This window comes from Petaurus breviceps, unplaced genomic scaffold, assembly GCF_028583685.1.
Source record: "Petaurus breviceps papuanus isolate PSGF00001 unplaced genomic scaffold, PetGlider_PUasm1.0 173, whole genome shotgun sequence".
Lineage (NCBI taxonomy): Eukaryota > Metazoa > Chordata > Mammalia > Diprotodontia > Petauridae > Petaurus > Petaurus breviceps.
In genome coordinates, this window is record NW_027185759.1 from 12,931,971 (window position 1) to 12,945,868 (window position 13,898).

Here is a 13,898-nt window from a genome sequence, read left to right on the forward strand (position 1 = left end):
AAGGATTTTCTTGTTGTATGTTTACAGAAATCCTGGGAGAGGGTTTTGCTAATGTTTTCAGGGGTTCTAGGACTGTTCTACAGACAGAGGATGAATTAATGAAGGGACTGGCAATGTATCTTGTGGCCTTGCTAAGCCTTGTCTCCCCAGGAACTAAGATTGCTGAGAACTTGCCTCCTGTCAAGATGAAGAAAAGACCTCCATTTGGGTATTAAGTGCTGTGCTTGGACTTGATGTAACTCTGGGGTAGATTCAATTGTGATCCAGGGGTGGGGAACTTTTGACCTTTTTGTGTTCTATGGTTGAACAAATGAATGTACTTTACTTAGATTGGAAACTAATCTCCATTTGAGAAGAGGGGCTTTGTGGTGGACTAAATGAAGGTACAGCCTAGGGGTGGAGAAGTATTTAGAACAGGGACTTTGTAATTGATTGAATGAGTGGAAGGTCCTGGGGTGGGGTAGTACTTGGAGATTATTTAATCACCCTTAGTAAATGCTGTATTTTGAATGATGTCATGTTTTGATCTTCTCTGTTCTTGGTTTGTCACTGAATAAAATGGAGAGCGCCTATGCTGGTATTCTGAACCTTGGGAAGTTGCCTTTCCTTGGCATTATATTACAGCCACTACTTCTCTGTGTCCCTTATCTGTGAGATGGAGAGGTCAGAGCAGATGATTTCTAACCAGTCTATTTTTGTGATCTTTTGGTCCACAGTTATTAAAGTTCAGAGAAGGAATTAAAACCTGTATCTTCTAATGTGAAGCTCAGATTTCATTTGCCAAGGCCTTGGGACCTCTATAGCATGACATAAAACCTGTCATGCTCCTTGTGCATGACCTAGTGCTTAGCCCAGGGTGATGATACCGGCTTTTTCCATGTAGGTTTGCAGAAAATGGCAGGCTGGGGAGAGGTAACTGGGACAATGTGGCAAGCTTCTTTTATTTTCAGGGCCCTTGGTGGTTTCAGACAGATGGAGAGTCATTGTTGATTCTTTCAGTCAAGGCCAAGTTAAACACTGACTGTCTGGGCCTTGATAAAGAGTCTGGGGAAGGAAATATCAGGGAAAATTGTACCCAAATTGAATAATACAGAATAGTGACTCATAAATCCGATGTACAAAGCCCAGCACATTTCATGTTTTTGGACCACTGGGGACACAGTCCTGGATCCCAAGAGCTGCACCAGAAATACCACCTGGTAACAGCCCAGCAAACAAGCAGCATTATTTTCCTGCTATACATAGGGATAGATTCAGATATGGAAAGATGATTTTCCAAGTTGAGTCAAGCAGTGATTTAATAGAAGCATCGAATTAGAGTTATTGAGGGAATTTCTCCTACCCACTCACTGTTCTCTGTTGTTATCATTGCAGCTGGGTATGACTCTTCCTGATCATTTGGGGTTTTCTTGGCAAAGATACTGGAAGCTCATTTTACAGGGAGGAAACAGAGGCAAATGGGGTTAAATGACTTGCCCAGGGTCACACAGCTAGGGTCTGAGGCCAGATCTGGCCTCAGGAAGACTCATCTTCCTGATTCCAGAAGCAACCCTCTGTCTACTATGCCTCCAAGGTTTCCTACCCAGTGGACTCCCCTTGTTGTATAAGATTATGACCTAGGTCAGTGACATTCAGTTGATCCAAATGAGGAAGAATGTTTTTAGAAACTTCCAACATTGAAAAAAGGGTTTTATTTACTTCCTTCCTCAAGTTTTAATTAATGATTTCAAAATGTCTTAAATAATCCTTCCAAAAACCTTAGCACCAGCTGCTCTAGAATCCATTTGTCCTGGGTATTGAATACCTTAGACTGTTTGGGTGCAGACAATGTAGGCACAAAGATATTCATCTTTTTTCTTTTACTCAATTGCCTGGGAAATTACTTAGCTGGGTTCAAGTTTCCAGGCTTATCAAACTTTGAAGGATTGCTTGAATGTTCAGGTTGGCTAGGCCCCATTCCATATGCCCTCTGAAGTCTGTCTCATAATTCTGATCCCTAATGAGAGAGAACATTTCAGTTTCCTAGCGCTTGAAAATCTTGCCCTTCTGAGCATTGGTGAGACAAAAATCAAGGGGATTAGAGATAGTGTGCTGTTCTCAAAAGTAACTGATTATACAGTAAAAACTCTTTTAATTATTGCCAAATTCACAGTCATAGGAATCACTGTGGTACTCCCCAAATGATCAAATTGTGGAGTCATTTAATCAGGCTTGTAACCATGGGCATTGTTTCCATTATTTTTTGAACTGTAACTGTTCCTATGCATCATAATTAGAAATGAATATAAAAAACCCAATTATGGAGTAATTATACATCTGATCATGCATCCCCTTATCTTCTCTAATGCCCACCCTCTTTTCTGCCTGTTAAACTTTACCTAAAGAAATCAATGAAGATGAAGTAATCATAAAATCAGAACAGTAAGGCCATTGTCAGGAAATAGTACTCTTTACTAAAATTGGCTTTTCACTGAAATTAAGAGATTCTAAGAGCTAAGCAATCTATTTGTTGGATTCCAAGATCAATAAAAGGCAGCAGTAAAATATCCAGAGGGCTGCTTCCTCATCCTGACCATCATCCTCAGACCACTGAATGTGACTTCTGTAAAAGAGTAGTCAGAGAACAAATGAAAATGTCACAATTCACACATGGCAGGACAGCAGGGAGCCGATTGAAACTTTCATATTTTTTTTTTCCAAGCTATACAATTGGCTGAGAGTCACTTTCTCTAGGAACTGCCTGTTTCTATAAAAAATAAGCTGGGCAGTTGAAAAATGTTAAAATGTAATCCATGGATGCCAAAGTAATGGTCAGAATAGCCAGTTTCTTTTTGATTCAAGAATCCAGGTTAATGTTATGCTTGATGGAGATAGCCCTGCTCTCTAAACTGCTAGTGCCACCCCCTACCCACACAGCTCACCTCCCAGAGTGCCACCCTCATAGAGGAAGAAATCAATGAGAATCTTCTATAGCTCAACTGTAATAAAGGAACCAATAAAAAAAAAAAAACAATTGGTGGAAAGACTCACCAATCAAAACTGGGCTTCCATGTTCATTCAGGTAGGTTTTGATGCTTCCTTACCAAGGACACACCAGGTAGGGAGGGGAGCCAGACACGCTCATTCTTATTTCCCTTTTTCTCCCTCTGTCTTTATTCTACCCACCCCCCTCCTCTCTTCCTTCTCCCTCCTTTCCTCCAACTCCCTTCCTTCTTCACTCTCCATCCACTCCCTCTGCCTTCTTCTCTTTTCCCCTGAACTTTGTCTTCCTGATCTCTTTCCTCTCCCCCTTTCCTTCCTCTTCTCTCCTTTTCCTTTCCTACTCCCCTTCTCCCCTTGCTCCCTAACTAGACTTTAAGAATTCAATCGGCAGAACAAAAGAGTTAGAATACAATGGTTCTTGTTTTCTTTAGTTTATTATTTGATCCTAGCTGAAAGGAGAAAGTACATTTGTGGAGGAAGTCTAGAATACTGTTAAAAGTCAGGAAGGCTTTTGGTTCAGATCCCACCATCTGACCTTGCCTAAGTTGTTCAACCACCCTCAACTTTTTGTTTTACCCTTAGTACAATGGGGGCTGGGGGGTGGACTGAGATAGTCCTTTGGTCTTGCCCACCCTCTCCTCCCCCTCATACTTTCAAATAAACCAGAAAAGTGAAGAGAGGCAGGCTAGGCCATGGAGAGCCCTCAGCAGAGTCGGGGATGTAGTGTTGGTGGGTATTTTTCCTTACCTTGTCCTAATAGGATTCTAATCAGGAAGAGGGTGACCTTTCCTCCCCTATGTAATCTTTGAGTTTCTAGGGTGAAGAGGGGGATATTGAAAGAAAGAAAAACCAAAGCCAGAATTGTCAGCCATTTTCCTCTAACTGTGTGACCCATCCCGTTATCCTCTGGACAGTCTATTGCAATAGCAGTAATAGTAACGATCCCTTTAAGGATGGCTTGGCTTGTTATTCATTCGATTCTTCCAAGAGAGAGGTAGATGCTCCCATCGTCACGATTTCACAAATGGGGACACTGAGTCTCAGAGAGATTAAGCAAAGTGGACCAGAGTCAGGGCGCTAGAACACTTCTGAGACTGGGCATTTGATCAGAACTTTGCTACTTAGAAATGAACTGGTTCTTGACCTGGGATCCATGAAACGTTCACATAAGCAAAGGAACGAGTAAGTCTAAATATTTAAATGTGGTTGTTTTCTTTTCTCTGTCCGGGCATTTTACTGAGGAGGGGTGGTAGGTTTCACCGGGTTGTCAGTGGGGTCCAAGAAATCAAAAAGGTTAAGAAATCAAAGTGCTCTTCACCAAACATGTGCTGGGGAAAGTTTGGCTTTCCGAGACGCCGAGTTTGCAAGTCAACATCACAAAACCGGGACGTTTCCTAATACAGACATTGTGGAAATAATCATCCTGAGTCGGAACCCGGAGAAACCCAGCCTTGCAAGGTGCAACCTGTTCCTGCTTCGTGAGTCAGGCCCCATTGTCTGCCTGCTTAGCCCCGAGGACACCTCAGCCTCCCCAGCTCGCGGCTGCACCCCAGGACCCCCACGGAAGCCCTGCACTGTCCCTGCACGCCTGGGAAGATTTTCTACCGGCTCTAGCATTTGCATCTCCAGGTGGGGCAGCTGAGCCGGAGGCAGCAGGAACAGAGCTAGCTCTGGAGCGTCTCGCCGACAGCCGGGCGTGGTGGCGCACGCCTGTGATCCCAGCGACTGGGAGGCTGAGGCTGGCGGATCGCTTGAGCCCGGGGGTTCTGGGCTGCAGTGGGCTATGCCGATCGGGTGTCCGCACTAAGTTCGGCATCAATATGGTGAGCCCCCGGGAGCGGGGGGCCACCAGGTTGCCTAAGGAGGGGCGAACCGGCCCAGGTCGGGAACGGAGCAGGTCAAAGCTCCCGTGCCGATCAGTAGTGGGATCGCGCCTGAGAGTAGCTGCTGCACTCCAGCCCGGGCGAGATGGGGAGACCCAGCCTTTTTAGATGTGAGGAGCGGCAGCGGAAGGAATGGAGGGCCCCTGATCTCTGCCCCAAATCCAGCCTGGACTGTCTGTATTCCGTTCCAGGTATCTGATGAAGTGCAGCTCAGCTACTTTTACAAGTGGCACGGTCTGCAACAAAGCAGCCTGGTGGAAAACAGGAGCCGCGTGCAGCAGGAGCTGTCTGGCGTAATGGAAAGAGCATTGGACCGAGAGCCTGGCGATGCAGGTTCGAATCCCCGTGCCGCCGTAGTGTTTTTGGCCGTGGTGACAGTTTCTTAGGCGTCTATGCTCCGAACTTGAGAAGCTCTGGAAAATTCTGCAGACTGTCCTCATAACCTTCCCTTAAAATGCCCTCATTTTGCATGTTTAGCATTTCTGCGTGTCAGTTTCCCCATTCGCAAAATATATAAAATTTGTGAGCCCCACTAAGAAATACTAGCATATTGCTGGCCCCAAGCCGGCTCTTGTCATTCTTCTTTAAAGGTTCTTTATGTATGTCAGCTGTTATGTATTGTCAAATTTGTAAGTTTTTATTAAGAATCATTATTTTACTTATATGCAGAATGAGGAATTTTGTCACATGACTAATATGGAGCTTTGTTTGGGCTCACTATTCAAGCTGCTACAAGGATTGATTTGTTTATTTATTCGTGGTGGATGTGGAGGGCAAATAGATACTTGTTACTAATAAATATATATGTAATTGTCTATAATCCAGTTCCTTTTTTTTTTAAGTCATTCATTTCCGACCTCTGGATCCTTTCCACCTGTGTGACTTTGGACAAGTCGCACAGCCTCTCTTGTCCTCAGTTTCCTCTTCTCTAAAATGAGGAGTGGAGGGGGTGAACATTCTAGATCTATAGCTCTGATCAATCAAACTTTCAACAGCATTTATGATGTGCTCACTCTGCCAGGACATCGTGGGATTTCGGCGCATAGAGGGAAGCATGACATGTACACACATACAAGGAGAAACAAAGTGGATGCACGGTAACTTGCCAGTATGGGGCAGGATCAGGGAAGATCTCTTGTAGGAAGTGGTGATTAGACCTTGCTTTACAGGAAGATAGTGATTCTAAGAGGCAGAAGTGATCGAAGTATGGGTATGGAGACTGGAGATTGACTGTTGCTTGTTAAGGACAGCATGACTCAAGAATGCTGTGCCCTGCACTTAAACATATTTATCTGATTAAAATAGTGATCTTATTGACAACAATTGTTGTTAGTTTCCTCTCGTGAGAGACAGATTAGGAGGAGGAAGAAGAGGAAGAGGAGGGGGTGTGTAGGGGTGGGGGCGTATTAGTAATAGTAGTTAGCATTTATATAGCATTTTAAGGATTGCAAAGCACCTAAAAATGGTCTCATTTTACTCTCCCAACAGCCCTGGGCAGTATGTGCAATTCTTGCCTCCACTTTACAGATGAGGAAACTGCAGTAGACAGGTTAAGTCACTTTCAAAGCGTCAAACCACTAATGTCTTCATTCATATTTGAACTCAGGTCTTTCTGACTCCAGGTCCAATAGTTTCTTTACTAGGGTTCAAGATGAGAAGGTGAATTCAGGAGCGTGTTCAGAATGAAGGATTCTGTAATTCTAGTTATTCATTCATTTTATTCTGTTCTAACTCGATCTTTGACACACTGAGCCTAGACAATTCTGATGGCAGACTTCTGGAAATGCTTATTGGAATCCTAAATTCAAGAAGAGACTCTTTGCTTCAATGACAAGCAAACAATGAGAATTGTAGGATCACCTAGTCCCAGTCCAACTTCCTGATTTTCACAAATGAGGAAACTGAGGCCCAGAGGGAAGGTTGCCAGCTAAGGTCACACAGGCTCTAGACTCAAAATTTGAACAGACATCCTTTGATGACAAAGACAAGGTTCTTTTGATTACACCTCGAAGGCCTGGTTAGTTTTTCTTTTTCTCTGTCTCAGATTCATGATCATTTCTCTCAGAATTCCTGAGCCTGAACAGCTCCTTTACTTTGAGTATCATCTCTCACCTGACCCCACCAAGATAAAAAGCAGCCACCAAGGCTGACACCATGGAGTAGGGAGTAGGGGTGGGGAGGAAGCGTTTGTTTTTTTAAAGTTAAGAATATTAAGCTTTGTTCAAAACTGACAACAGCTCTCATAATTTGCTTTAAAAAAAACCTGCTTCTGACCTCAAGAAAGGGAGAGCCTTGCTCTTTCTTGTGCCAACAAGAGGCACATTCCTCTAGATCACAGGGGCTTGGGTGTGTGGTGGCTGCTTCCACCTCCCCTCAGGGTAAGTGTGGGCATTTCTGTTCCCCAGACAACCACAAAGCATATGTTTATTAAGCTCCTCTAATGTTTCAGGTGTTGTGCTAAGTTTCTAGGATAGAAAGATGAAAAAGAAAAAAAAAATTAGGGTGTGTGCTCGCGTGCTCCCAGAGGGGATTTATGGGTGGGTGGGAACAGAACACACACTATTTTAAGAGAGAAATAAATTTGATAGATTTTGTGGAGGAAGAGAGTCTAACAGCTGGAGAGATCAAGAAAAACTTCTTGGAAGAGGTCACACCTGAATGGAACCCCAAACGAAAGTGAGGATTCTAGATGTGGGTAATGAGGGGGATGCCATGCATTAGGAACAGCCTGTACAAAGACATGGAGGCTGGACATGGCTCAGTAAGTTTGGAGAACTGTTAATAGGTCAGCTTAGCTAGACTAAATGTTGCAGAAAAAACAATGCCGTCCAATCAACCTGGGAAGGTCAGTGCTGCTCTCCACTCTTCAGTGGCCTGTGGTGCTGACTTGGGAGCCAGAACTCCTAGGTACCATTCCTATTATTAGTATGTGACCCTGAACCAGTCATTTCACTGGTCTGGGCCTTCACTGGTTTCCTCCTCTGCCAAATGAGGAGGCTGGTTAGATGGTTTCTGAGTTACTATTCTATCTACTATTTGTGATCCCTTGAAATATGAGCCTGAGGAGTTTGCAGCATATCCTCAGGGCAAAAGGAGTAGCAGATAACTCTTGAGCACCAGAGTGACCTGCTCAGATCTGTGCTTTAGGAGAATTTGTTTTTTAGGGGTTGGGGGGTGTTGCTCTGGAGAGGACAGAGGATGGAAACCAAATATTGGTACAGATGCAATGATAAAATTGTGTAAGTGGGCATTGTTAGGGTTTAATATTTCAGTGGCAGGCATAATTGTCATCCAGCAGCATGGACATATGCCCACAAACCCAGGGTGCTTAGACCTCTGCTTCAAAGCAGCCTAAACAGAAATGCTTCTTGAGCTCCAGGAATTCAGACTGGAGCCTCTCCATCTGCAGGACCAACCTCAGTAATCTGGTCGGGTGACTGCACCCTCCAGGTGCTCCAAGAAGGCAAGCCCTGCAGAGAACCGCCAAGTTAGCTGCAAGATCCGGAAAGGGCCTCTGCTTCCTGTGTCTGCCCATAGTCAATTTTATGAGACCCTGTAAGGGTTATGGGATTTAAAGATCTTCCATGCCCCATTGGACTTGCTGATGTAGCAGGAAGGGGTGGAGCAAGAGGAAGCGGAAGCCAAGCTAGCGTTCCTGCGTTGGATGGCGGTGGTGGTGACGGCGGCAGCAGCAGAGGCAGTGGCAGCGCGAAGCCCTTTTTGAGTTAGGACTGCTAAGGACTTTCTGCTAAGGACTCCTGCTGAGGACTGCCAGGGGCCGGAGCTGCTGGGAGCGCGCTTCCAGGACGCTGGGTGGTTGCTGTGCATGGGGAGAGGAGGACCTTTGCCTGAGGTAGCCTGTTCTGTTTTAAAGGCTTGAAAATGTGGGTGTTTTCTACTTTATCTACCTGTGCCAATATCATAACTACTCTGATGGCTTTCACTTTCTGGTTTTGGGACTCAGTCTTTTGGTATCTTAATAAATTTTCTAGTTTATTTCCTCATATGGTAAACATGACGTATTTTGTAATGGATAATTATATCAGCATATTTGTAATCTCTATAGGCATTGTGAATATGGCATTGCTGATACAGACCCTTCAAACTCTGTAAAGAGTTTTAGATTCACTAGTCCTTGGAGCTTCACAACAAGCTCCCGAAGTTCTCTCTTAAACTCTCATTCTGTCTGTTTACCCATCACTTCTCCAGACACTATGGTATGCCTCTGGGCCATCATTCTCACCTCCTCTCCACCTTCTCTCACTGAGAGATAGGCTTTTCCCTTATCTGGTTGGGAACTGGGCCTCTCTTCCACTTCCTGGCCATCTGTACACTTTATCCCTGTATCTCCATCTCCCCAGCTCCCTTCTGTGTATCTATTACCAACAGAATACAAGCTCCAAAGTGGCAGGGATTGTCTTGTTTGAGTTTATTTCAAGTCCAGGATCTTACTGCAGTACTTGGCAAGGTAAGTGAGTGCTTAACAAATGCCCTATCTTCTTTTCATCTATCTGCTACCTGCTTGCCTGCCTATCTGCCTATCAACTGATTTGCTTGTCCATCTCTCCATCCATCCATTCATTCTTCTCTCTAGCTATCCTATCTATTCTTCTATCTATCCATTTCTCTCTCCATCCATCTACCTATTCATCTATCTCTATTACGCTCTTTCCATCTCTTTCTCTATCCTTCCATTCATCTATTTAGCTATCCAATCTATCATCTATCTAATCTATCTTTCTAAGTATCTATCTATTTATATATCTCTATTTATCTCTCTATCTCTTTCTCCATCTATCCATTCACCTATCTATCCATCTCTCCATTCATTCATCCATCCATTCATCATTCTTCTATCTCTCTCTATCCCTATCTCTGTCACTTAGGAAATGGAAGCTCAGAGAGGGTGAGACCAGACCACAGAAGTCTAGTCCCAAAGTTATAAAATATCAGATATAGTATTTGTGCTCAGGTCCTCTGAACTTCTCCATCCCTCACAAAACACCATTTGGAAACATGATGTATGGGGAGGAGGGCTGTGTGAGGGAGAAGAAAAGGAAAAGAGCAAAAATTTGTGTGAGTCCAAATTGGGGGGTGGCCAGGTGGCTCATCGAGTAAGAGAACCGGCCCCAGTGTCAGGATGACCTGGGGATCAAATCCAGGTTCAGATACTTAGCACCACACCCGGAAATAACTGGCTGTGTAACCTTGAGCAAGTTACTTAACCCTGATTGCTTAAAAAAAAAAAAAAGAGTTCAAATTGGATGACTTTTTCCATTGGCTCGCCCTGTACTTCCCATGATAGTTACCATTCTTCTTCTAACACCATTTGTTTCTAACACATATTCCCAAGTATTTTCTTCTAATTGTTATTATTGTTACTAACAAGAATTCAGCCAACAAATTGTACTAGAATTGAAATGTTTTCAGACAAAACTGTTGACCACAATCTCCCAGACACAATATTGGTCCATAAAAAAATGTAATAATTGGTTTTAATAAAATTTCTTATACTGGATATTCATAATCTGAGATAGGACATGTGTGGAATAAGTTGTTTTCAAAAGATAGAGACTGAGCCAAGAAATCAACATTGAATGTGGTACACATTGTTCCCTTTATACTCTTTTCCATGGGAAGTGTGCTGAGACTATTCCAGTGAGCTTTTGGAGGACAGCTTTACATCCTGATACTTTTATGAAATTATGTAAATGGTAATTTTATGTACCTGTGCAATAGTCTGAAGAACAATAATCATAAAATAATAATAACAGAAGAGTGCTCTGTCCCAGGATCACTTCTGTCTGCACTCCATCAAGCCAGAAGGAAAAGAATGCGATATTCTTCCTAATAATAGCAATTTAAATTTCATAATGTGAAGCAAAAGTCAGGAAGGAGGCCAGTCCATTGGGGAGGCTCACTGGGGAGGCCTGTGTGGAGCACTTAGGGGCCTCTTGGGCCAAGGCTTGCCCAAGAAGAGCAAGCATAGATAGACTGTGATAAGAACATTCAAATATGCAAATGGATCCTCTGGCTCATAAAATCAAGAGTTCTCGCCAATGGTGCAGATAGCCACCCACTCATGCCCGTGCTGTGGGACTGACTCTTGTCAGGGCGTCTCCCACCACAGGGGTTCCTCTCAGCATTCTGGGGGCCTTGTTCTTTCTGCAGACACACCCAAGGCTAACAGGGCTGCACTCTTGTCTTCTCTCTCTCTTGCTTTTCATCTGCTGCTGGTTCTGGGTTCTTGATGACACGATTTCCTCCTTTTCTTCTTTGGAGGTCCTCATTGATTCATCTCCCACCTTGCTCACACTCACCATCTGCCTTTCCATTGCCTTTTTGTGGCAAAGACAGAGAACACCCATGTTGATGAGAGCACAGCTTCCTTGGAGTAATTTGGTTTGACTCATGTTTACATGTGATTTTAAAATTTGCAAAGTACTTTCCTCATAACTCACCATGGAAGGTAAATATTCCATGTAATCTTATCCTGATTTTGCAGACAAGAAAACTGAAGCTCGGAAAAGTTGTGACTTGTCCAGGATCACACTGCTACCCCCATCGTTCAATGGCAGTCTTTGAACTCAGGTCTCCTGATTCTAACATCAGCCCCAGAATTCTAGTCAGGTAACAAAAAACAAAAACCAAAGGGTAGTGATTTCTACCTTTTTGGATCTCTCTTGGAACCTTCAGTTCCACAAGGGCTAATTAAGCACCCACTGTGTGTGTCAGGCACTGTGCTAAGCATGGATAGATGATTGTTTGACTCCATGTACCTGTAATGTCTCAGTTTTATTGTGATACTTATTGACGTCTTTACTAACCAGAATGGATTGAAAGTCCTTCAAGGGTAGAGCCTAGATCTTCTTCATATTTGGGTCCTAGAGTATTTGGACATGAATCAGAGTAAGTGATTAAACAGTTTCTACTGAATTAAATTGAAAGATGTTTTCCGAATATCCAGAGTCTCACTTTTTGCTTTTGCTTTAGAATAAGTAATAATCAGCAGACCGATGTTTCTCCTGATATTAATGAACTTTTCCAAGGGCAATTTGCTGCTTAATTGGCTACACAGCCTTTGTCAATTATCTGAGCTACTAAAAATACAAAAAAGTCCTTATTAGCCCTGCTGTTCATGAATGGGATGTTTGTGCTTTGAGCGCTGGGGGTTTTCAAAGAATGAAACCTCTCATTTGCCCTTCACTTCCATATTCATGACTAGTTTTCCTTCTGCTTGGATAATAATGTTTCACAACTCCCAGACCTGTTTTTCCAAACCACGTGTAATTACAAGTTCAAACCACTAGATGGCCTCATACCATCTCAGCTGTTCACTTGGTGCCTTGGACTTCAGTCAACTTTCAATGACTTGAAAGAAACTATGGGAATCATTGACATTGCAGAGTTATTTAACAAGGAAATATCATTAAAAACAAAATATCCAAATATACTCTATTTCTTCTCTATCTTACCGTCAGAGGTAGAGAAAACAATGAAAACAAGCTTTCTTAACGATTTTTACGTCATGAAGCTCTTATGCAATCTGGTAAGGTCTATGGGCCTTCATAGAACAGTCCTTTAAAATGCACAAAATAAAACACATAGGAATGCAAAGAACAAAAATTAGTGAAAATAAAGGTGTAGGGGCAGCTAGGTGGTGCAGTGAGTAAGAGCACCGGCCCCAGTGTCGGGATGACCTGGGGATCGAATCCAGGCTCAGACACTTAGCACCCACCCCAGGGTCGTTTAATCTTGAGCAAGTTACTTAACCCCAGTTGCTGAAAATAAGTAAATAAATTATTGGACTCTTGTTCCACAAATCATATCTTTTTTTTTTCTTATTTGTGTGTTTGAATGTCCCTACTGATAACAAAATAATGCGATATCTTAAGTACAAAATGCCCAACATCTAGTTATGCATAAGAAACTGAATCATTGACATTTTTTTTTACATTTTTAATCCTAGAAATTTGATTGACACACCACCTCATTCTTTGTGTTTGCTTTCTCTTGGAAGATTAGAGGGATTTGGGGTGACTTCTGTGATGTTCTTTTGTTTTTTCCCTTACATAGCCTTATTGCTTGAGATACCAGGTAACATATCTGCTCATTTGTTCTTACTATGGTTGCTTGTAGTTACAGCATGAGAAGCAGTGGGCCTGCCTTGGAGTCAGAAAGACCTTAGTTCAAGTCTTCCATCTGACATCGACTGGCCTTTGGACCAGTAGGAAACATTTAAACTCTCAGTGCCCAGACAACTTTCTAAGAATATAAATGACAGGGAAGTTAGAATCTGCATCAAGGCAAGCCAGAGATCCAAAGCTAGAAGGCATGTCAGATCTCAGCTAGTCCAACCCTAGCATTTTACAAGTGAGGAAACAGGTCTGGAGATGTTATGGCACTTATCCAAGGGCACAAAGAGAGCAAAGAGCAGAGCGGGGATTCAACCACAAGCCCATGACTGGAGAGTACCATTAAAACTGGCAGGGGAAGAACTCTCCCCACAGGAAGTTCCCCACATTGAATGAAATCATAAATTTAAATGAAAAACATCATTATAACATAGCTAGCCATTCATTTGGACCAGCTGTTGCAGTTGTTTATTCTGAAATATTTCCAGTTTCCCTTTTTTCCATGGGCTTACAGACCCCATCGCCATTAGTTAAAGAAAAGAAAGTTTCCTTCTGATTTCTTCCAAAAGAGTGAGTCTGTATCACTTCTGTGATAATGTTCCTTGCCACAATTATTCCTATACATTGGTTTTTAACATGTTTCTCTCCCTACAAATTGAAAACCTCTAGCACCTCTCTGTGAGAATGTGTTGGCTACATAGCTTGTATGTATAGAAGGATGAGTTTGTATCCAACTTGGGTATCAATTGAGTAATAAAGAGGGTACCTTTCAGACTGGAAAGAGTACTGGAAATAGATACAGGGGCCATCACTCCAGCCTTATCAGCACTGCCTGGGTGACCAAGGCAAGCCACCACAGGCGTGCCTAAAGCAGATGAAGGTTCATCCTGTCCACATC

General features: G+C 43.0%; 1 long non-coding RNA gene across 1 annotated transcript; it reads left to right on the forward strand.

The window, feature by feature from the left end:
- The first annotated feature begins 3,469 nt into the window (after positions 1–3,469).
- On the forward strand, positions 3,470–5,685 carry LOC138157843 (uncharacterized). Its single transcript, XR_011167476.1, has 2 exons — positions 3,470–4,805; positions 5,057–5,685. It is a non-coding gene; the product is annotated as an uncharacterized lncRNA (long non-coding RNA).
- Positions 5,686–13,898: the final 8,213 nt, after the last annotated feature.